This window comes from Scyliorhinus canicula, chromosome 3, assembly GCF_902713615.1.
Source record: "Scyliorhinus canicula chromosome 3, sScyCan1.1, whole genome shotgun sequence".
NCBI lineage: Eukaryota > Metazoa > Chordata > Chondrichthyes > Carcharhiniformes > Scyliorhinidae > Scyliorhinus > Scyliorhinus canicula.
In genome coordinates this window covers 189,627,194-189,650,197 of record NC_052148.1, presented here as the reverse complement: position 1 = coordinate 189,650,197, position 23,004 = coordinate 189,627,194, and the positions used below count along the sequence as shown (strand labels likewise).

Sequence of the window (23,004 nt, the reverse complement as noted above, 5' to 3'; positions counted from 1 at the left end):
GAAGACAGACGCAAAGTACTTATTAAGTTCTCCAGCCATTTCCTCGTCTCCCATCACTAGCCTTCCAGAATCAGTTTGAATTGGCCCAATGTCTACTTTGGCCTGTCGTTTGTTTCTTATGTATTGAAAGAAACTTTTACTATCATTTCTTATATTACTGGCTAGCCTGCCTTCATATTTGATCCTCTCCTCCTTATTTGTCTCTTTGTTAACCTCTGTTTGTTTTTGTAGCCTTCCCAATCTTCTGATTTCCCAGTGCTTTTGGCCACTTTATAGGATCTCTCTTTTTCTTTAATACATTTCCTGACCTCCTTTGTCAGCCATGGCTGTCTAATCCCTCCCCGGATAATCTTTCTTTTCTTGGGGATGAACCTCTGTACAGTGTCCTCAATTATGCATACAAACTCCTGCCATTTTTTCTCTACTGTCTTCCCCGCTAGGGTCTGCTTCCAGTCGATTTTTGCCAGTTCCTCTCTCATGCCCTCGTAATTACCTTTATTTAACTGTAACACCATTACATCCGATTTTGCCTTCTCTCTTTCAAACTGCAGACTGAACTCAACCATATTATGATTGCTGCTTCCTAAGTGTTCCCTTACTTTAAGATCTTTTATAAAATCTGGTTCATTACATAGCACTAGGTCCAGAATAGCCTGCTCCCTTGTGGGCTCCATGACAAGCTGTTCCAAAAAGCCATCTTGTAAGCATTCCATGAATTCCTTTTCTTTGGATCCACTGGCTATGTTATTTACCCAATCCACCTGCATATTGAAGTCCCCCATGATCACCGTGACCTTGCCTTTCTGACATGCCTTTTCTACTTCCCGGTACATGTTGCGCCCCTGGTCCTGACCACTGTTAGGAGGTCTGTACATAACTCCCATTATGGTTTTTTTTGCCTTTGTGGTTCCTCAATTCTACCCACACAGACTCCACATCATCCGACCCTATGTCGTTTAGTGCCATAGATTTAATTTTGTTCTTAACTAACAAGGCAACCCCACTCCCTCGGCCCACCTCCCTGTCTTTTCGATAGGTTGTATATCCTTGGATGTTTAACTGCCAGTCCTGAACCCCCTGCAGCCATGTCTCTGTGATGCCTACCACAGCATAATCATTCACGATGATCTGTGCCATTAGTTCGTCTACTTTGTTACAAATGCTACGAGCATTCAGGTAAAGTGCCTTAATGCTAACTTTCTTATCATTACAGATATTGGAAGTCCTAAGATGTCCAAAGTTATTCTTCCTTTTTGTTGCATTCCTAGTCTGCCTCAAGCTTAAACCACCTCTGGTACCGGCGGGAATGGCGGTGCGGGCAGGCTCCGGGGTCCGGGGGCGATCTGACCCCAGGGAGTTCCCCCACGGTGGCCTGGCCCGCGATCGGGGCCCACCGATCGGCGGACGGGCCTGTGCCGTGGGGCACTCTTTTTCGTCTGCCGCGCCATGGCCTTCACCATGGCCTTCACCATGGCGGGGGCGGAAGAGACCCCCTCCCCTGCGCATGCGCCGGCATGACATCAGCAGCCGCTGACGCACCGGCGCGTGCGCGGACTTCCGCCAGCCGGCGAAGGCCTTTCGGCCCCGGCTGGCGGGGCGCCAAAGGCCGTTCGCGCCGGCCGGCGGAGCGGGAGCCACTCCAGCACGGGCCTAGCCCCTCAATGTGAGAGCTTGGCACCTAAAGGTGCGGAGAATTCCGCACCTTTGGGGAGGCCTGACGCCGGAGTGGTTCACGCCACTCCGTCCCGTCGGGCCCCCCCGCCCCGCGGGGAGAATCCTGGCCCAGATTCTTTAAAACTGCTTAATCACCTTTTCTTATAAAATGCTACCTTTTCCAGGAACACCAGAAGAGTCCTTGCATTAACCCTTTAGGGGATAGTGGGAGGGGTTTTTCGGTCACACCCACACCGAGACTGGCAATTCCTGCTCAAATTTAACAGACCTTTAAATGGTCCGTCAACTTTTCAGTCCCACCTGCTACGATTCCTGTAGCGGGCGGGACTGGAAAATTTACCCCCGTGTCTTCTTTTAAAAAACAGATTCTTCCAGAATGTTCTTAGTTCTTGAAGATGAATCATTTTCCGTGATTAAAACATTCATGACAACTGGCATAAGGTAGGTAACATTATCAGATGGTGGAGCAGGCCCAAGGGGAGTCAAATGTATGTCATTCTGAGTGGATGAGATGATCTGAGCAAGACAGCCTTTGTCATCCATAATTATCTTATGAACAGAGGGTGGAATCATAGCTGGAATTCTGTTTATTTTGTTGGTCATAGAGGTTTACTGTGAGCAGACTTTGTGGGATGAAATTGAAAAGAAATGTGTCATAGGCTGATAGTGAATCAGTAACCTGTGTTACACTGCACAATATTAAGTCTTTTCCATTGACTTCAATATTGCCCTTTTGTCTGCTTGCTTATTAACCCACTCTATCCTTGTGCTTTTGTGAGTTTTTCGACGGATGAAATGATATTGCATAATAGATATTGAAAGCAATATTGTAGTGAAAAGTAGCAATCAGTGGAATCTTCAGCTTGCTGATCACGAAAAGAGAGATAGAATTGTGAGCATTCAGTCTTTGTCCCTTGGCCTCTTAGAGACTGTGTCTGACAGAGACACCCAAGGACTCCAATACTTCTTCCTGACAGTGAAGACCTATGTTCCTCAATCAGTCCACTTCGAATCAACAAGAGACATTTAATCTTTCTACTCTGTGAGATTACCGATAAAATAGAATCCTGTGTGAAATAATTATATTGAATAATAGTATGTACCCAGGCAGAAAAATGTAATCTAATTCTTGCACAGAATGGGAAAGGTCTTGTGCAATTTATCTAAATTTTAGGTGCTACACCATCAAATACACACGAGGCAAGTTGTAGAAAACAAAGTAATGGTTTTAGTACTCTCAGATGTAGCCTGTCTGATGCTGAACCCAGACTGGAGACAGGGCTACAGATCAGTCAACTGTCTCCAACACCCAGTGGGGCGGAGCCACGGAAGAACAACAATATATAACACAGTGAGTAACAATGGAACAAACAGTAATAGAGAATATATACAGCGCTGTAAGTAACAGTGGAACTACAGTAACAGTGATTCACCACAGTAAGTATTGAATATTTCCCCAAATCTGAATTTACTGTCACCATGTTCATATGGTGTAATGGGCAGAACATGTTAATGAAGGCTGAAGCAGTCACCCAAACCTATGTTATCATCTGCAGAGTATTATAAATAACTAATGGGATATTTTCCAATCAAATTACCAAAATTACATGATTCTGTTAAAAGTAAAATTACTCTCTGGTTTGTCACACTGGGATCACTTCTGGGGCAGACAAACTAACACCACATTATATTGTTGCTGCTCTTAACATTAATGACTCATGTTACATATATACTGGACAATATTTGTAACCAGATTCTAACCATAGGCGCTGTCATGTTACTGGGACATTTCTGTGATTGTTTTGTGAAATGATTGGTAAATCCTGAAAGGGGGAAAAAAAATAATGCATGAATGAGTGGGCGGGTTAGATTGAGCAGAGGGAGGTGGGGTGTAGAGTGGAATAAGGAGCCCAGAAATGGGAGGGATACCGGGGATCATAATATCTCTCTGTGGCCCTACTGTGACCAGAGTGGATTGGGAAATGAGCCTCTGCTCTCCCCTACATCTTCTCTGGGCTTGGCAATTTATCAACTTTGAAAGATAATACATAAGAACATAAGAACTAGGAGCAGGAGTAGGCCATCTGGCCCCTCGAGCCTGCTCCGCCATTCAATCAGATCATGGCTGATCTTTTGTGGACTCAGCTCCACTTAATATTTCCTCTCTCAATTTGTTTATCTCATCCACTATTTCACACTCCTGCTTAATTACAAGGTCTGCATCTTTTGTGAAGACAGGCACCAAGTGTTCATTAATAAATATATGTCTTACCTCCACTAAGGTGGCCGTTAATAGATCTTACCCTTTGCTTAATTAGCCTCTTGCCCTTCATATATTTACAACACATCTTTTGGTATTCCTTGCCGATTTTTAAAATGTTTGCTCTTTGTTTACCTCATTCCTTTTTTAAATTTAACCCCAGCACTTTTTATACTCCTGGAGGCTCTCTGCAATATTGGTGTCTTAGATATCTAACATAAACTTTCCTTTTTTTGACTTGCACTACCCTGAATGTTCAGTGATGTCCAAGGGACAAGCAATTTGGAAGTCCCACTCTTTTTCTTTGTGGGAACATATTTGTTCTAAGCTCTCACGACCTTCCTCCTTGATTTCCTCGCACTGCTCTGACACCGATTGACCTTCTAGTACCTTTTCTGCGGTCCACACTTGCTAAATTCCAAACAAGAACAGAAAATGCTAGAAAATCTCAGCAGGTCTGACAGCATCTGTGGAGGGAGAACAGAGCTAACGTTTTCGAGTCTGGATGACCATTCATCACTCTTTGACAAAGTGTCATCCTGACTCGAAACATTAGCTCCGTTCTCTCCACAGAATCTGTCAGACTGCTGAGATTGTCCAGCACTTTGTTTTTGTTTCAGATTCCAGCATCTGCAGTAATTTGCTCTTATCTTGCAAAATTGCATCTCAGCTTAATAAAATTATACTCTATCCGATTTAAAACTTTTACTCTGAATCTATTGTTGTCCTTTTCCATGACAATGTTAAGCCGGGCTGAATTGTGATCAGTATTGTATGCTCTCTCACAGATATCCCTTTCACCTGCTTGGCAGAAATTCCTAAAACTGACTCCAGAATTGTTCCTTGGCTTGTTGGACTTGCTAAGTACTGGCACAAAAATGTCCTCCTAAATGCTTTCTAAGAATGATAAGTCCTCTAAACCATCTGTACTGTTTCTGTAGAAAACTATCACCAGAGGATATAGGTGGAGGGTCACCACTCCATATCAAGCATTTTTATCAGGAGACTGTCCCGATATTACTGCCTGCCATAAGTTAATTGGAGGGACTTACAGGTTGACAATCAAACTTTCGTGGTCAAGCCAGTCCTGAGGTGGGACTTGAGCCTAGAGCTCTGGCTCAGAGGGAGGGATGCTGCCCAATGTACTACAACACATCCAAGCTAGAGTAGTTGAAATCCTTTGCCCAGGAACATTGAACTGCCATTTTCAGCAATGTTTCAGCAATTACAACATCATACACCTAAGTGCCTAGTCATGGAAGTCAACACATCTGTCTTATTCTCTTTTCATTGAAGAATTTATGATGAAGAACTGTCAACCATCAATGTTTTCACTTAATAATAATACAATAATCGCTTATTGTCACAAGTAGGCTTCAATGAAGAGACTGTGAAAAGCCCCTAGTCACCACATTCCGGCACCTGTTTGGGGAGGCCAGTCCAGGAATTGAACCCGCGCTGCTGGCCTTGTTCTGCATTACAAGCCAGCTGTTTAGCCCACTGTGATAAACCAGCCCCTATTTGAAAGACTTCTAAGTCTTTGTTTCTTTTACCTTCAAAGTTCGCCAACTAATTTTCTGCCTTCTGTTTCTAGTTTTGCTTCCTCCCCTTCCAGTCTATATTCTGGTTCCCATCCCCCTATCAATTCAGCTAAAATCTTCCACAATGGCACGATCACAATATTGGTCTTAGGCTCATTGAGGGAAAAGTTTGATTTCCCCAGCTCTCCCAGAGCTCGTAAAATGCAACAGGAATCTTGAACATGGCTCTCAGCCATGCATTTATAGAATTCCTGCAGTCCTTAAAAGGCCCTTTGGCTCATTGGGTCTGCACCCACCCTCTGATAGAGCACCCCACTCTCCCATCCTATCCCCGTATGTCCACCTAACCTGCACAACCTTGGACACTAAGGGCGAGATCTAATGGCCCAGTTGCACCCTAAAGGCAGCACGGCACAGCCAGTAGATTTCGGGTAATTCCTCTTCTGGGATCTACCTGGCTCGTCACGCCTCACTCTAATATGCACTCCCACCATCTACCCAAGGCAGAGCTCATCAAAGGGGCAATTTAGCATGGCCAATTCACCCAACCTGCAAATCTTTGGACTGTGGGAGGAAACCAGAGCACCCGGAGGAAACCTAGGCAGACACGGGGAGTACATGCCAACTCCACACACACACAGTGACCCAAGGCCGGAATTGAACCCGTGTCCCTGGCACTGTGAGGAGCAGTGCTAACTACAGTACCACTGTTTCAGTTGTGCTATCTCCTGTTTCTGTCCTTGCACTCCTGCATGGCATTGAGTGTAATCTGGAAATTACACTAACCTGTGAGGATCTGCTTTTTAAATTCTTTCCTAGCTCCATAAAATCCACCTGCAGGATTTCATCTCTTTTACTGTCTATATTATTGGCATTGATACCAATCACAACCTCTGGCTGTTTGCGCTACTCCCTGAGGATATTCCACAGCCTTTTAATGACATCCTTTATCGTGGCACCAGGGAGGCAGTATATCATCCTGGAATCATACTGAAGCCTCAGAAATGCCTAACCGTTCACCTAACTTGAATCTCCCATCACTGTTTCTTATCTGACCATTCTCCGTTCCCCTTCTGTACAATGGAGGTGGCCATGATGCCATGGACCTGTCTCTGGCTGTACTTTCCATGCCAGCACTCCAGTTGTCTGCAGAACACAGTTATCGGACACCATCAAGCTTTGTATGTGACATTTATCGGGAAATTACACCTGGTAGATTTTAATCAATCAGTTGTGACTATGCCCAAAGCCTATAGAACCCCTATACGATAATTGTTATTCTGTTATGATCCAGAAACCTGTGCATAATTTGATCAGAGAAATGCAGGCAGTTATTTAGCTGAATCAAAACCTCTGATTCTAAATGCAAAATCAAGTAATAAAGATTTGGGTAAGTGGTGAGATATGGAAGCTGTAGCAGGAACAGCAGCATGAAACTGAGTAGAGATTGAATCATTATGGGAACCTGATGAGGCAATGTGTAGAAAGAACTGCCCCAGGGACTGATCACACAAAGTGACCTTGCGTGAAGGACTACAAACAGTTTAACCAGTGAGGGAATTTATAGATGTTCTGGGGAAGCTAAAGGATAAAAATCAATGATATTATCAATTTAGCTAATGCACAGTATTTGGACCAGAAGATGTTGAAGGCATTTACAGGCGCATCAGTGGAGAATGTCATTGAATCAAATCCAAAAAGGGTTAAATGATTCAGAAATCACAAAGTTGTGCAGTTTTGTGAAGGGGCAGCAGGGTAGCTTGGTGGTTAGCATAAATGCTTCACAGCTCCAGGGTCCCAGGTTCGATTCCCGGCTGGGTCACTGTCTGTGTGGAGTCTGCACGTCCTCCCCCTGTGTGCGTGGGTTTCCTCCGGGTGCTCCGGTTTCCTCCCACAGTCCAAAGATGTGCGGGTTAGGTGGATTGGCCATGCTAAATTGCCCGTAGTGTCCTAATTAAAGTAAGGTTAAGGGGGGGGTTGTTGGGTTATGGGTATAGGGTGGATACGCGGGTTTGAGTAGGGTGATCATGGCTCGGCACAACATTGAGGGCCGAAGGGCCTGTTCTGTGCTGTACTGTTCTATGTTCTATGTTCTAAAAGCCATTTAATCAGCTAGCATCAGGACAGTCATATTCAGGATTGGTGTAAATTAAGCACCAGTAAACCATGAAACCAATCCTGGACTGCACGTGAGATGTAGAGTTTGTGATGACTTGACTATGATTAGGGGAACATAGATCTATAGAAGTTTTCAATGATTGGAAGTGATTGAGTCCGGTTACCAATTGGGAAGGAGGGGTTGGTGGTATTGTCACTGGACAAGTAATCCAGAGACCCAATGTAATGCCCTAGGAACCCAAATTAAATGTTAAAAATCTGCTATTAAAAGTCTACTGAGTGTCATACAAAGCCATCTGGTTCACTGACATCCTTTAGGGAAGGAAACCGGCCGTCCTTACTCTGTGACTGCCGCACACGGCAATCAGGTTGACATTTAAATATATCAAACTGTTAAACAAGTCTCCAAAGCAATGAAACCAAATGGACCACCTCGTACCGATGTACCAGAAATGACAATGGTGAACCCTGTTGACCCTGCAAAGTCCTTTTTGCTAACATCCGGAAACGTGCCAAAATTGGGAGAGCTGTCTCACAGACTAGTCAAGCAACAGCCTGAAAAATAGTGAGAGTTTGTCAGAAAGGCAAGGGATAATCATGGGGGATTTTCATCTCATATAAACTGGAAAAAGTCAAATGGTAAAGCTGGCCGAGAATGTTTCTGGGACAGTTTCATAGAACACATGCTCTAGAGCCATCCAGAGAGCAGGCTATCCTAGACCTGGTATTGTGCAATGAGATGGGAGTAATTAATAATCTCATAGTGAGTGTGCCCCTAGGTAACAGTTTCTTAGAACACATGCTTCAGAGTCAACCAGAGAACAAGCGATACTAAACCTGGTATTGTGCAATAAGATGGGAGTAATTAATAATCACATAGTGAGTATGCCTCTAGGTAACAGTGACCATAAATGATTGAATTTTACATTCAGTTTGATGGAGAGAGGAGTGGATCCAAATCTATGGTTTTAAACTAAATTAAGGACAATTATGAGGGCATGAAAACAGAGAGCTGGCTAAAGTGAATTGGCAAGTTAGGTTTAGGGTTAGGTCAATAAGGATGCAGTGGCAAACATTTAAGGTATAATAATAATCAGAAGTAGGCTTCAATGAAGTTACTGTGAAAAGACCCTAGTCGCCACATTCCGGCGCCTGTTCGGAGAGGCCGGTACGGGAATTGAACCCACACTGCTGGTCTTGTTCTGCATTACAAGCCAGCTGTTTAACTTACTGTGCTAAACCAGCCCCTGTAATACTTCGGAATACACAGAATAGATGCATTCCAACAAGTAAGGTAAAGTCCAAGAGATGGACATATCATCCGTGTTGACTAGAAAGGTTAAAGATTATATCAAATCAAATTTAAAGAAAAAATATTAATTATGTAAAAATAAGTGGAAGGTCAGGACATTAGACAGAATATAAGGAACAGTAAAGGATGGCAAAAATATTAACAAGGAGGGAAAAATTAGAGTATGAGAGAAACCTAGCCAGAAATATAAAAACAGAGAGTAAGAGTTTGTATAAGCATTTGAAAAAGGTACAAGTTAACAAAGTGAGCAATGTTCCTTCAGGAAGTGAGTCTGGAGATTTGATAATGAAAAACAAAGAAATGGCAGACAAATTAAACAGGTATTTTTTTACCAGTTTCACAACAGAGGATACAAGTAACGTCCCAGAAGCAGCTACAAATCAGGAAATGGATGGAAGGGAGCAACTCAGGAAAATTACAATTCATACAAAAGCAGTACTGAGTAAATTGTTGGAGCCATGGGCTGGCAAGAGCTCAGGTCCTAATGGATTTCCTCCTCCGGTCTTATAAGAAATATCATTAGATTCAAAGATAGCAAATTATTCAAAAAGGGAGTGAGACAGAAAACAGGAAACAACAGGCCTGTTAGCTTAACATCTGTCATGGGGAAAATGGGTGAAATATTACCATGCTTTTTTCGAATTGCGAGTTCTGGTGAGTAAACCGGTGAGAATCCCGCCGATGCCAGTGGCCGGGAACTCATTGGATTTGAGTCCCATTAATCATTGTTTTCCCCCACATGATTCACACCATGCTCGTGGTGGCTTGCCTCTGATTTGCCCACCCCGGGAAAACATAATCTCAGCAATCAGTGGGGCACTCCTTTTAAACGCCTCCCCAGTACTTGTCCCAAGTCTAGTGGGAGGATAACTTCTAGGAAGGCAACATCAGGATTTTCAGAGGAAGAGTTACCAAATCCCTGGAAGGTGTGGAGCAGAGGCATGCACCCACTACCCGCAATCCCGCACACGTGCATCAGCCAAGGTCACCACACCTGCCTGGGAGGCAATAGACGTGATAGTGAGTGCCAGCTCATTGCATAAGTGGAAGGGGCAACAGTGCCAAAAGGTGATGAATCACCTTCTTTAATCACTAGGGTAAGTCTACCTTCTGAATTATATTGCTGCATCCCCTTCACACATTGTCCACACCTCCACGGGGATCTCTCACCCAGCCACCTCACCGATTCCCAACACTTCTCATGACATCCTCCACCCACACTGCATCCCCCACTCCCCATATTCCCCCATTAGATAATCTGCTCCTCACATTTAGCTCGCACTCATGTCCCAACAGGCCAGACTTCATCATCACCTGACCTGGCAGGACTACCACCTACACTCTCCCCATTTGTCTCATTGCAGGATAAACTGGAACAGAACTGACATTAGTACAAAATGCGCAAGCTGAGATGTCTGACGCCCTATGAGGATAGAGCTCATGCCCTCTGGCTTCACAGTACTGCCTGAGTGTGGGGGTTCATTCACACTGCACTCGTGCCCCCCCCCCCCCCCCCCCCCCCCTCCTCACTATGTGAGGGTCTTCAGGGCTCATGAGGCTGGAAAACACCATTTAAATCTTAGCTGTGGAATTGCAAAATTGCACCGAAAGGCCTCGGGAGACCATGAGAAGGCAATTGAGCCAGCAATCTCCTCAATTTGAGGGACCCTGGTTAAGGTGAACGTTGTGATAAAGCAGCAGGGTGTGGATCTGCAAGAGATGGGGGATGCTCTGTTGCGGCACACAAACATGGGGAGAATGTGCAAACTCCACACGGGCAGTGACCCAGAGCCGGGATCGAACCTGGTACTTCGGCGCCATGAGGCCGCAGTGCTAACACACTGCACCACCGTGCTGCCTTCTCCACAACCCAAAGATGCGCAAGGTAGGTGGATTGGCCACACTAAATTGCCCCTGAATTGGAAAAAATTAATTGGGTACTCTAAATTTTAAAAAAAGGAAAGTGGAGTTGAGGATTATCACATCAGATCAGACATGATCTCACTGAATGACGGAGCAGACCCGATGGACCAAATATTGGTTCTGCTCTTATGTGTTATCGTCAGATGGTCTAATGGTATAGATCATTGAAGTTGACAGGACAAGTGGAGAGAATAGTTAAAGCTTTCAGGCTTTATGAGATTCCCTAGCGTTTCTTTGGGGTATGCCTTTGATCTTGGGTATTAAGGCCCAATGTGCAGGGTTACAGGGAGAAGGTGCCATTTCCCTTCGGAGGCCAGTGTAGACACAGTGAGCCGAATGGCCTCCATATGCATTGTAACAATTCTGTGATTCTGTGAACATCTTCTGGTCCCAATATTCCACATTAGTCAGTTTGACATATTATTGATTTCATCCTTTAGCTTCTCCAGAACATCTATTAATTCCCTCACTGATTACACTGCTTTTAGTCCTTTACGTAAGGTCACTTTGAGTGATCAGTCCCTGGGGCAGCCCTTTCCACACATTACACATTGCCTCATCAAGTTCCCATAATGATTCAATCTCTATTCAGTTTCTTGCTGCTGTTCCTGCTACAGCTTCCATACCTCACTACCCAAATCTTTATTATTTGGTTTTGCATTTAGAATCAGAGGTTGTGATTAATCGGAGGTTGTAAATAACTACCTGCGCTTCTCTGATCAAATTATGCACAGGTTTCTGGATCATAACAGAATAACACTGTTCAAATACTGGGTTCATGGGCCTCGGGCATAGTTATAGAACATAGAACATAGAACAGTACAGCACAGAACAGGCCCTTCGGCCCTCAATGTTGTGCCGAGCAATGATCACCCTACTTAAACCCACGTAACCTGTATACCCGTAACCCAACAATCCCCCCATTAACCTTACACTACGGGCAATTTAGCATGGCCAATCCACCTAACCCGCACATCTTTGGACTGTGGGAGGAAACCGGAGCACCCGGAGGAAACCCACACACACACAGGGAGGACGTGCAGACTCCACACAGACAGTGACCCAGCCGGGAATCGAACCTGGGACCACTGGAGCTGTGAAGCATTGATGCTAACCACCATGCTACCGTGAGGCCCGTTACAGCTAATAGATTAAAATCTATCAGTGCAATCTCCTAACAAACATCATTGATGCGTTCTGGTAATTGTGTTCTCCAGACAATTGGAGTGCTGCCATCAAGACTACAGCCAGAGCCCAGTCTTTGGCACCAATGTGTAGAGGGGAAAAGATGAACATAGAACATAGAACAGTACAGCACAGAACAGGCCCTTCGGCCCTCGATGTTGTGCTGAGCATTGTCCGAAACCAAAATCAAGCTACCCCACTCCCTGTCATTCTGGTGTGCTCCATGTGCCTATCCAATAACCGCTTGAAAGTTCCTAAAGTGTCCGACTCCACTATCACAGCAGGCAGTCCATTCCACACCCTAACCACTCTATGAGTAAAGAACTACTGATAAGCAACAGGAAATTCAATAGTTCGGAGAACAGACAGATCTTTCACTGGATTCCAGGATGGCATGTTACCTTTCTGGTGCCTCAGTCAAGGATGTCATTGAGAAGCTGAAGGGCACTCGGAGGACAAGGGTGAACAGCTGGAGGTTTGGTCCATATTGTTACCGATGACGTGCAGAAAGAGGGATGTGGTCCTGCAGGCAGATTTTAGTGAGCTGAGAGATTAAAAAGTAAAAAACAGTAAGACCTCAAAGGTGCCATCCTTCAATCTAAGAGAGATGATGGGAATGCAGCCTCACCACTGTGGTGAGGTTAAATTAGGTTATCCACTGCACTTGTTTTGCTGGTTGGACAGCCTGATTCTGGAAGGGCAAAGACCGCCACAGGTGGTGCAGGATGACCTCTGCTGATGCCTTGATTTCAGAGCTGCCATCTGCTTTGGAGCTTCTGAAACAACATGTCGTGGTGGTGGGGGAAGTCCTGTTCGCAGCTGCTGTCACCTTTTTCATTGATTTCCTGCTAGAATTTCTCACTTGTTGTGATTGATGTTGAGGGGCTTTCGTGTCTCTTTTGACAGCATTCTTGAATTGAAACTTTAAATTCTGATCTCATAGTATGGGCTACGTCCTCGTATAGCATATCATTGTGGATGTAGCCCTGTTCCATCATGTGTACATGCCAAATCCAACAAAGCCTTCTTTGCTTGATTAGTGCTCGAATGCTTGAATTATTTGGCCAAGAAAAGACAGCTTCATTGGTGAGTTTGTCTTTCCATGTGATGCTGAGGATATGTCACAGGCATCGGCGATGGAAACTATTGAGCTGTTTTCCTTTGTGGCTCAAATTGTCCAGGCTGTGCTGTCACACAGCAATGTACAGAGAATACACAACAGTAGATAAAAGCACATTGATGCTGTGGATTAGTCTGCTGTTATTTCATGCCCAAAATGTTAATCGGCCAACGTTGGTAGCTATCTATCCAATGTGTGTATTGAACCCTTCATCAAGAGATAGGTTTCTGTCACTGTAGATCCAAAGCAGCAGACTGTTCTCATTACTTCCAATAGTGTGCTGTTAAGTCTGATCACAGGCAGATATACAACAACTTGCCTCAGAACATGGAACAGCCATGGGCAGATGAGCCATGAGCCTTTGAAGCTGGCCTTTTGTGGTGGTTCGTGACAATACATTGGAGACTTCCAGTAACAACAAATGTTCATTATGGTACACGCAAAATCACAAAACTACCAAATCCTCCCCTCAAAGGGCCACCCTCCTTGACCTGCATCGAGGTCAGAGATTTTATACTGAGAGGTTGTTGCTCGCCATGCTCTCTCCTTAATTGGCTCTGTTTATGGCGGTTAATATGGTCGCCGTCCTTAATTCTAATTACGTTTGCTCAAGAGTCGCCAGGTATCTTTTCGTTACCGCCACAAGGTTCAAAACCGAATACTGATCAAAGACTCGATACACCAGTTAGTAAGTTCAAAATCAATACTCATTTATTTACACACAGTTAATTATACTCATGCACAAACTCTACCAACTAAACTATCACTACTACTAAAGCCTATACTTAGCTTCGGGCTCCCACTCAGTCAGAGGAACAATGGCCGTTGTCCGGTTCTGAGGCTGCTGGGGTCGAGCTGGTACGGAATGGTAGCTAGGAGCGTCTATCTCGTAGCATGCGTTGACTTTGGACTTACTTGTCTGGTGCAGCTGCTAGGCAGGCCTCTCATCGCTGAGAGCCAAGGCCAAGAAGAACGATTCTCTCTTGGGGGCTTCCTCTTATACTCAAAGGGGGCTTTGCACGCTTTTGGGCGGTCCTTGAACTTGGTCCCAATTAATTGGACCATATCCTGATCATTGGTATTGATTGGCTGCCCTGATTGCTGGGCGGGCCCCAGCTGGCCGTTGGCCTGCCTTGTTCTAGTCTCCTCTGGCGCCGGGGTGTCTGCTTTGGTATCATTTGCTTAAATGTTTCTCTTTTGTCCCCGGAGATGGCTCATTAGTATGCTACCATACTAGTATTGGTATATGCTTGTTCTGGAGCAGATGTGAGTTTGTGCGATTCGTTGTCATCCCATGGCATGTTTGTAGTCTTATCATTGTTTTGCAGTGTGCTGTGGCATTGTCCTTCATGTGCCGAGTAGTACCATTGTGTACAAGTCGTTGTTTCATTGCAGTATCGGTCTTGTCTGGGAGCTGCAAACTCCAATCAACAGACAAACCTTGCACCTGCTTGCTTTCTCAGCATTGTCCATTTTTCCCTTCATTCTCTGCAAGTGTCCATTTTGTAATCGGGACGTGGCCACCCCAGGTGGCTACAAGGTTCCCCCTTGTTAAGGGGAAGCCCCCCTCAATTACTGGGGGTGTTAATACTCTGAGGTGCAAGGGGGAATCGTATAGAGCACAGTTCTTGGCCCCCAAGGGGGTCATAACAGGTTTTATGGCATTACTCAAAGGGATGTATGTGTGTTGTTCCTCGTGTCTTAATAAAGCTCGTAGTCTCAAATGTGGAGAAGATGCTTTATTGTGAATTTGTTCTCTCTTCAGAGCTTAACCTACGGCTACCTCAAATGCTGCCTGCTTGTGTCTGTGTGCTGCTTTCAGTTCTGCCTTCCGTGAAGTGTGTCCTCACTTCCTGTCCCGGTGTATTTATAGCTCTCCCGTGCTCCCTCTAGTGTTTGCTCAGTTGTATTGTATTTAGTCAATCTACGATCACCACATCCCCCTTTTTCTCTTTACATATTTTCTGTACATCGTTAAAGAAAATTGTACAAAACAGTTACTTATGATATGTATATCTATACAAGTGATGGTGCTATTGCATATCTTACAAAGCCAATTTATATTTATGAGTCCAGTCAATAAAAACATTTATGAGTCCAAAGTTGATGAATTTGTTCAGAGTTTTTTCTTTTGTTGTTGCTGACGTGGTGATATTGATATTGCAAATCAGTTGTGAATGTTGTTGGTGTTCCTTGTTATTTTAAGTAACCAATGCGTCATCCCGAGGTGTTTGCATGGTCGAATCACTGATGTTGACTGACATGGACTTTTTTCTGTGCTTGTGGTATCGATTTATTATCTCATCTGCCTTGAAAGCTGGTGTGCTTGCTTGTTCTGGAGCAGATGTGAGTTTGTGCGATTCGTTGTCATCCCATGGCATGTTTGTAGTCTTATCATTGTTTTGCAGTGTGCTGTGGCATTGTCCTTCATGTGCCGAGTAGTACCAGTGTGTACAAGTCGTTGTTTCATTGCTGTTGTTTCTGTCGTTCCTGTCTTTGTTGTTTTCGTTGCCGTTCTTGTTGCTGTTTTTGTCGTTTCTGTCTTTGTTGTCATCGCTATCTTTGTTATGCTTCTTGTTGGTTTTGTTGTTCTTCTTGTAGTTTTTGTCGTTGTTGTTGTAGTTTTTGTTGGTGCTGTTGTTGTTCTTGTTTCTGCAGTGCTTCTTGCTATTGTTGTTGTTCTTGTCGCGCTTCATGTTGCTTTTATTCTTGCTGTTGTTGTTCTCGTTTCTGCTACGCTTCTTTTGGCTTTTGTTTTTCTTGTTATGCTCAATGAGTGTCCTGTGTGGATAATTTGAGTTATTGAACGTTTCGTCTCGAGAATGGTGAGAATGATCTGATGTTGCATCGATGCTGGTGACATCAGTCATTTGTGGAGGATTTGATTCCTCATCTTTGCTTTCTTGGTGCTCCTCTTCTGGAGTCAAATTCTTCTCGATTTCATTTGACGCGGTCTCTCTGGATTCTTGGCGCTCCTCTTCTGGAGTCAAAAACTTCATGATTACAATTGACATGGTGTCTGTGGACTCTTGGCGCTCCTCTTCTGGAGTCAAAATCTGCATGATTTCACTTGACATGGTCTCTCTGGACTCTTGGTGCTCCTCTTCTGGAGTGAAAGTCTGCATGGTTTATTTTGGCGTTGTCTCTCTGGACTGTTGGGTGGCCCGACTCTGTGCTTCTGCACAGACAAGCTGAGAACTGTCAGTCTCGCTGTGATCCTGTACGTCGAGTGTGATCACCTTGTCACTGTTTTCGCATGCAGTGGGTAGATGTACGTTGTCTTCTTCTTGTTCATGTGAGCTTGGTAGACTTTCATAGTCTGCTTGCGGTTGCTCAGATACAGCGGGTTTACCTTCATGGTCTTGTTCATGCATGGTGTTCACCAGGGAGTGTTTGCTTGCGTCCCTTTTGGAGTCTTTCATCACTCGCACTGTGGAGCCTGTCATCGCTCGCTCTGTGGAGTCTTTCTGTGCTCTCTGTGTGGCGTCGTCTTCGTCTTGGGTGTTGCTGTCATCCAATGTATCAACGAGCTGCCATGGCATCATGGTGTTGGATTCATCTACCACGAGTAGATTCGTGTTGAGCTTTGCGACCGTGTCGCTGATGCTGTGATCAGCATATCCGAATAACTCAGCCATGTCTGAGTAGTATTCTTTGAAAAGCAAATAATCTTGGTTGGATTCTTCTACCACGAGTTGATTTGTGTTGAACTTTGCGACCGTGTCGCTGATGCTGTGATTAGCATGTCCGACTAACTCAGCCATGTCTGAGTAGTATTCTTCGAAAACTAAATCATCTTGGTTGGATTCATCTACCACGAGTTGATTCGTGTTGAACTTTGCGACCGTGTCGCTGATGCTGTGATAAGCATATCCGACTGACTCAGCCATGTCTGAGTAGTAATCTTCGAAAAACAAATCATCTTTTGTTGTTTTGGAATTCTTTTTGTTCTCTTCACTTTGGGTGATGCAGACTGCTTTTTCCAGGGTGTTGTGTGAGTTGTTTTTAACTGCTGGTTTAAGTTCAGGCGTTTTTTTGTGTTCTGAGGCAAGAAAATATGGTTTTACCACTTTAAGTAACTTGTTTTCAATTTTCGGGCATTTCCCTTTTAAGTAGGCGTGGTCCGAATGCTCAGACGTCATGACGCTCGTGACGTCATGCGTAGGAATGACTTGCGCATGCACAAATCGGCCTTCCTTCACTGTGCGGTTTTGTGTCCATTGCGCATGCGCATAACGATCGGCAACGCGAACTTTTTTAAACTGCGCATGCGCGGCTTCCGTTTCCTGCGCATGCGCAGACGCAGTTTGTAGTTCTTTGTGTGCCCGAGACTGCAAAATGTGGTCCGACGCCATTTTATCGCGGATTTCAGCGTTTTTTCTTTCTAAAAGTTGTAAGTTACCTTTTCCTTTCAATCTGGACTGGATTTCAGCGTTGGGGCTGTGTGAAAAATTCAAGTTATTTCTTCTTCTTGATCTGTACTTTTCATTCACGATTTCTTGTTCTTTTCGTGATTTTTAAAGTTTTGCATCACTCAGTCTCTGTGCAGGTTGGCCTCTGAGCATGCCTTGTGTTCAAATTTCTTACAGTACTCTTCAAATTTGTTTAGTATTGTTTGTAAGCTGTTTCTGTCTTCACCTTTTGAGTATTTAAATCCATTACAAACTTTCCTAGCTTCATGTCCTGCGATGAGCATTGCTATTTTAATTTCGTCTGAGGCTGCTGCTGCATCATTAGCCATGATATCTAAATCGAACCCTTGTTTAAACATTTTCCAGACATTTCTTACATTGCCAGTCGTGTCCAGCTGAGGTGGGTATCCAAGGCACATCCTCCAATCAGCGATGTCTTCCCAAGTCGAATGTCCAGTAGGAGATTTCCATGCCATTTTGTTCTTTCTGTGTCTGCAGCTGAGTTGTCCTGTAGTAAGCGTCTGAAGCCAAACCTGGTACCATGTGTTGTTCCTCGTGTCTTAATAAAGCTCATAGTCTCAAATGTGGAGAAGATGCTTTATTGTGAATTCGTTCTCTCTTCAGAGCTTAACTTACGGCTACCTCAAATGCTGCCTGCTTGTGTCTGTGTGCTGCTTTCAGTTCTGCCTTCCATGAAGTGTGGCCTCACTTCCTGTCCCGGTGTATTTATAGCTCTCCCGTGCTCCCTCTAGTGTTTGCTCAGTTGTATTGCATCTAGTCAACTCTACGATCACCACAGTATGTACAGGCACAGAACACGAAATCTAGGTCTTGATTCTCTGGCTCAGGAAGCTAGAGATTCTGCCCCGGCCGCTCCTTCTGGGGCACCAGGTTTACTCGCTATTGGTCGGGGTTTGCACGCGCTGTGCAATTAGCCCAGAGCCAGTCATGTGGGCTGCCAAACCCACCCCCTTAAAAGAGCCACGCTCTGAATTCTCTCTCCGCTTAAGTCACACATCAACAATATACAAGTGGGGTATACAAGGTCAAGAGACATCAGGGGAAAGAGTTCATCATAGAGTCAGTCTGTCCGGGGACCTTTGAGTCCTCGCAGACTTCCTCAGTCCACCCACTAGCACAACCTGTGGCAGATGACGGTTCAGGAGGCACCATCTCTTCTGTAGGGCCGCAGGCTTCATCAGCTTCCCGCCCACGCAGCTGGTGAGGCAAACTCAGGAGTTCTCGGCTCCCTCTGCTCAGGACCTGCCACAGCAGGGTTGGCAATGCTGGTGGGGCCCGACTGTTCTGGAATGGGGGTTACTGCCCCTGGCCCCTCAAATGGTCAACCTGCTTCTTGAGACTCCTGCCATTATTACTCATTATGTAAGACACGGGCCTACATTGGGACGCAGTCGAATCAGCTTGCCACAGTGGGCCTGAGGTGATATTTTGAAGTTGAACCAGGTCGCTCATTTGAAATGACCTGGCGCCCTTTTGCGTAATTGGGGGCGGGGTTTCCCCTTAACTGTGCTGGGGGGGTGGACTTTAACTACATACAGGACCCACAGACAGACAGATAAAACCTCAAGTCTAGGGGAAAAAAATCAAACAGCAAAGGAAGTGAATGTTTTCATGGAACAGATGGGGGCAGTGAACCCACGCCCAATGCCTCAGTGTGGTGTTCAGTCTCTTCCTTCTAGCACTCCTGGCTGGCTAGTGAAATTGTGGCACTCTTATTTTACCTTCTGATAATCATCGGTAGTCCAGTTGGTGGCTGGTGATAAAAATACGACTTTATTATTGTTAATTACACACTTAAAGAGATTGATAGATTCTTGATTATTAAGGGGATCAGGGGTTATGGGGAGAAGGCAGGAGAATGGGGATGAGAAAATATCAGCCATGATTGAATGGCGGAGCAGACTCGATTGGCCAAGTGGCCTAATTCTGCTCCTATGTCTTATGGTCTTATGGTCTTATGAATATAATTGAATACGAACTGAATAAAACAAACAAAATATCAAACAATTTATAAAAAAGTCAAGCACATGGCAAAAAGCATAAAACACAAAAGGAAATCACTTTAACACAAACATTCAGATCAAGAATTCAGGAACAAAGACCTTGACCATGAGGTCCTACTTTTAAGGGAATTCTTGGGCAGGATTCTCCCTTCTGTGGACTAAGTCCCCATGCCCGCCGGAAATGGGCGAGAATCACTCCGGACTTTTTCCTTGAAGGTCCGACGTGATTCTTCATTTTCCAGGGGGCTAGCAGAGCCCCGGCTTTTGTCACACAGCTCTGGCTGCCGGCGGGGCCCTTCCAGCTAGACCGCCGACATGGTGGAGCCACACAGCTGGCCCATACGGAGGTAGGTTGGTCCCTCCTAGATCGCGATGCCCCGCCGTTCGGTGGCCCCCGATCGCGGGCCTGGCCATTGTTGATCCCCCCCCCCAGAGTCAGACACCCCCGCCCCCCACCAGCACCACCACCATGGCCGCGGGTCTCAGCTCCCGCTGGGTGGTACCACATGTAAACCATGCCGACAGGAGTGCGGCCGGTCGACAGTGAAGAATCGCCGCGGGGGCCTATTCCAACGGAGAATCGCGGAAGCGCCGTCATGCCGGATTTCTTATCTCTGGTTTAACCCCTCATTTAAATTAATTTGCTTCTGATTCCCAGCTGAGATTAGGGCCGGGATTCTCCCCTACCTGGCGGGGCGGGGGCCCCGGCGTGTCGGAGTGGCGTGAACTGCTCCGTCGTCGGACGGCCCCAAAGGTGCAGAAGTCTCCGCACCTTTAGGGTCTAGCCCTCACATTGAGGTGCTAGGCCCGCGCCAGAGTGGTTCCCGCTCCGCTGGCTGGCGTGAACGGCCTTTGGTGCCACACCAGCCGGGGCCGAAAGGACTTAGTCGGCTGGCGTATGTCCGCGAATGTGCCGGAGCGTCAGCGCCGTATGCGCATGGTGAAGACCATGGCGAAGGTGGAAGAAAAGGAGTGCCCCCACGGCAGAGGCCCGCCCATCAATCGGTTGGCCCCGATCGCGGTCCAGGCCACTGTGGGGGCACCCCCCGGGGTCAGATCGCCCCGCGCCCCCCCCCAGGACCCCGGCGCCCACCCGCGCTGCCAATCCCGCTGGTGAGGTAGGTGGTTTAATCCACTAGTAAGAGGCACCTTGCCACGGCCAGTGACACAAGCCTCAATATCGCTGATACCCAAAAAGGACACCGACCCGACTGGATGCAGAAAAGGCCTTTGACAGAGTCGACTGGAAGTACCTCAGAGGTACTGGAATAGAACATAGACATAAAAAATACAGCACAGAACAGGCCCTTCGGCCTACGATGTTGTGCCGAGCTTTTGTCCTAGATTAAGAACAAATTAATCTACACCCCATCATTCTACCGTAATCCATGTACCTATCCAATGGCTGCTTGAAGGTCCCTAATGTTTCCAACTCAACTACTTCCACAGGCAGTGCATTCCATACCCCCACTACACTCTGGGAAAAGAACCTACCTCTGACATCCCCCTATATCTTCCACCATTCACCTTAAATTTATGTCCCCTTGTAATGGTTTGTTCCACCCGGGGAAAAAGTCTCTGACTGTCTACTCTATCTATTCCCCTGATCATCTTATAAACCTCGATCAAGTCGCCCCTCATCCTTCTCCGTTCTAATGAGAAAAGGCCTAGCACGCTTAACCTTTCCTCGTAAGATCTACTCTCCATTCCAGGCAACATCCTGGTAAATCTCCTTTGCACCTTTTCCAAAGCGTTCACATCCTTCCTAAAATGAGGCGACCAGAACTGCACACAGTACTCCAAATGTGGCCTTACCAAGGTTTTTACAGCTGCATGATCACCTCAAGGCTCTTCAATTCAATTCCTCTGCTAATGAACGCTAGCACACCATTGACCTTCTTCACAGCTCTATCCACTTGAGTGGCAACTTTCAAAGATCTATGAACATAGACCCCAAGATCTCTCTGCTCCTCCACATTGCCAAGAACCCTACCGTTAACCCTGAATTCCGCATTCATATTTGTCCTTCCAAAATGGACAACCTCACACTTGTCAGGGTTAAACTCCATCTTTCAATTCTCAGCCCAGCTCTGCATTCTATCTATGTCTCTTTGCAGCTGACAACAGCCCTCCTCAATAACCACAACTCCACCAATCTTCGTATCGTCTGCAAATTTACTGACTCACACTTCAATTGCCTCATCCAAGTCATTGATGAAAATCAAACAGCAGAGGACCCAGAACTGATCCCTGCAGTACGCCACATTTCGAGTTCAGGTGACACTTTGTCAAAGCTCTTTTATCCGGTTATTAATTAACCTAATCTGATTGCAGACTACCAAATCTAGGATAGCCTAATCCCTGGTTGGTTCCTTGATGGACTGGTCTAAAAAAACATCTTGGATACACTACATGAATTTCTCTGCCACAGTATTGTTACTAATTTGGTTAGCCCAATCCATATGTAGTTTAAAGTCACCCATGATTAATGTAGCATCATTGTTCCAATCATCTCCAATTACCTGCTAAATGCCATTTCCTACCATACCATACTGTTTGGAGGCTTACAGACAACTCTTTTGGAGGCCTATAGACAACTCTCACTCACATTTTCTCCCCTTGTTGCTTCTTAGTTCTACCCAGACTGATTCTGAAATCAGTTGCAAGTAGTTACATGTGCATCAATAGAGAATATAATTGAATCAGACCCGAAAAGAGCTAAATGATTTAAAAAGCTATAGGAAGCGATGTTTGGTTTTAAAAAAAGAAAAACCATTCAACCAAGCTGGCATCAGGACAGTCATATTCAGGATTGGTGTAAAATGGATACATTTTTAAATAATCTTTATTAGTGTCACAAGTAGGCTTACATTAACACTGCAATGAAGTCACTGTGAAAATCTCCTTGTCGCCACACTCCGGCGCCTGTTCGGATACACTGAGGGAGAATTCAGAATGTCCAATTCACCTAGCAAGCATGTCCTTCGTGATTTGTGGGAGGAAACCGGAGCAACCAGAGGAAACCCACACAGACACACGGAGAACATGCAGACTCTGCTCAGACAGTGACTCAAGGTGGGAATTGGACCCGGGTCGCTGGTGTTGTGAAGCAACAGTGCTAACCACTGTGCTATTGTGCTGCCCATGAGCCCCAGTAAACCATGAAACAAATTCGGAAATACATGTGGATGTGGAGTGGTAATATTGTTTGTGAAGACTGTACTACAGTTAGTGGAACATAAATCTATGGAAGTTTTCAATGCTGAGCCTTGGAAAGGTTTTTTTATTCATTTACGGGATATGGGCGTCACTGGTTAGGCCAGCATTTATTGCCCATCCCTCATTGCCCTTCAGAAGGTGGTGATGAGCTGCCTTCTTGAACTGCTGCAGTCCTTGAGGTGTAGGTCCATCCACTGTGCTGTTAGGGAGGGAGTT

At 45.5% G+C, this 23,004-nt stretch overlaps 1 protein-coding gene across 1 annotated transcript in view; it reads left to right on the top strand.

Annotated features, from left to right (window-relative positions):
• Positions 1–2,092: 2,092 nt before the first annotated feature.
• npy1r (neuropeptide Y receptor Y1) overlaps positions 2,093–23,004 on the top strand; it is a 216,482-nt gene continuing 195,570 nt past the window's right edge. Inside the window, exon 1 of the mRNA XM_038791905.1 lies at positions 2,093–2,115. The gene's annotated coding sequence lies outside the window, so the exon portion shown is untranslated. The remainder of the gene's footprint in view (positions 2,116–23,004) is intronic.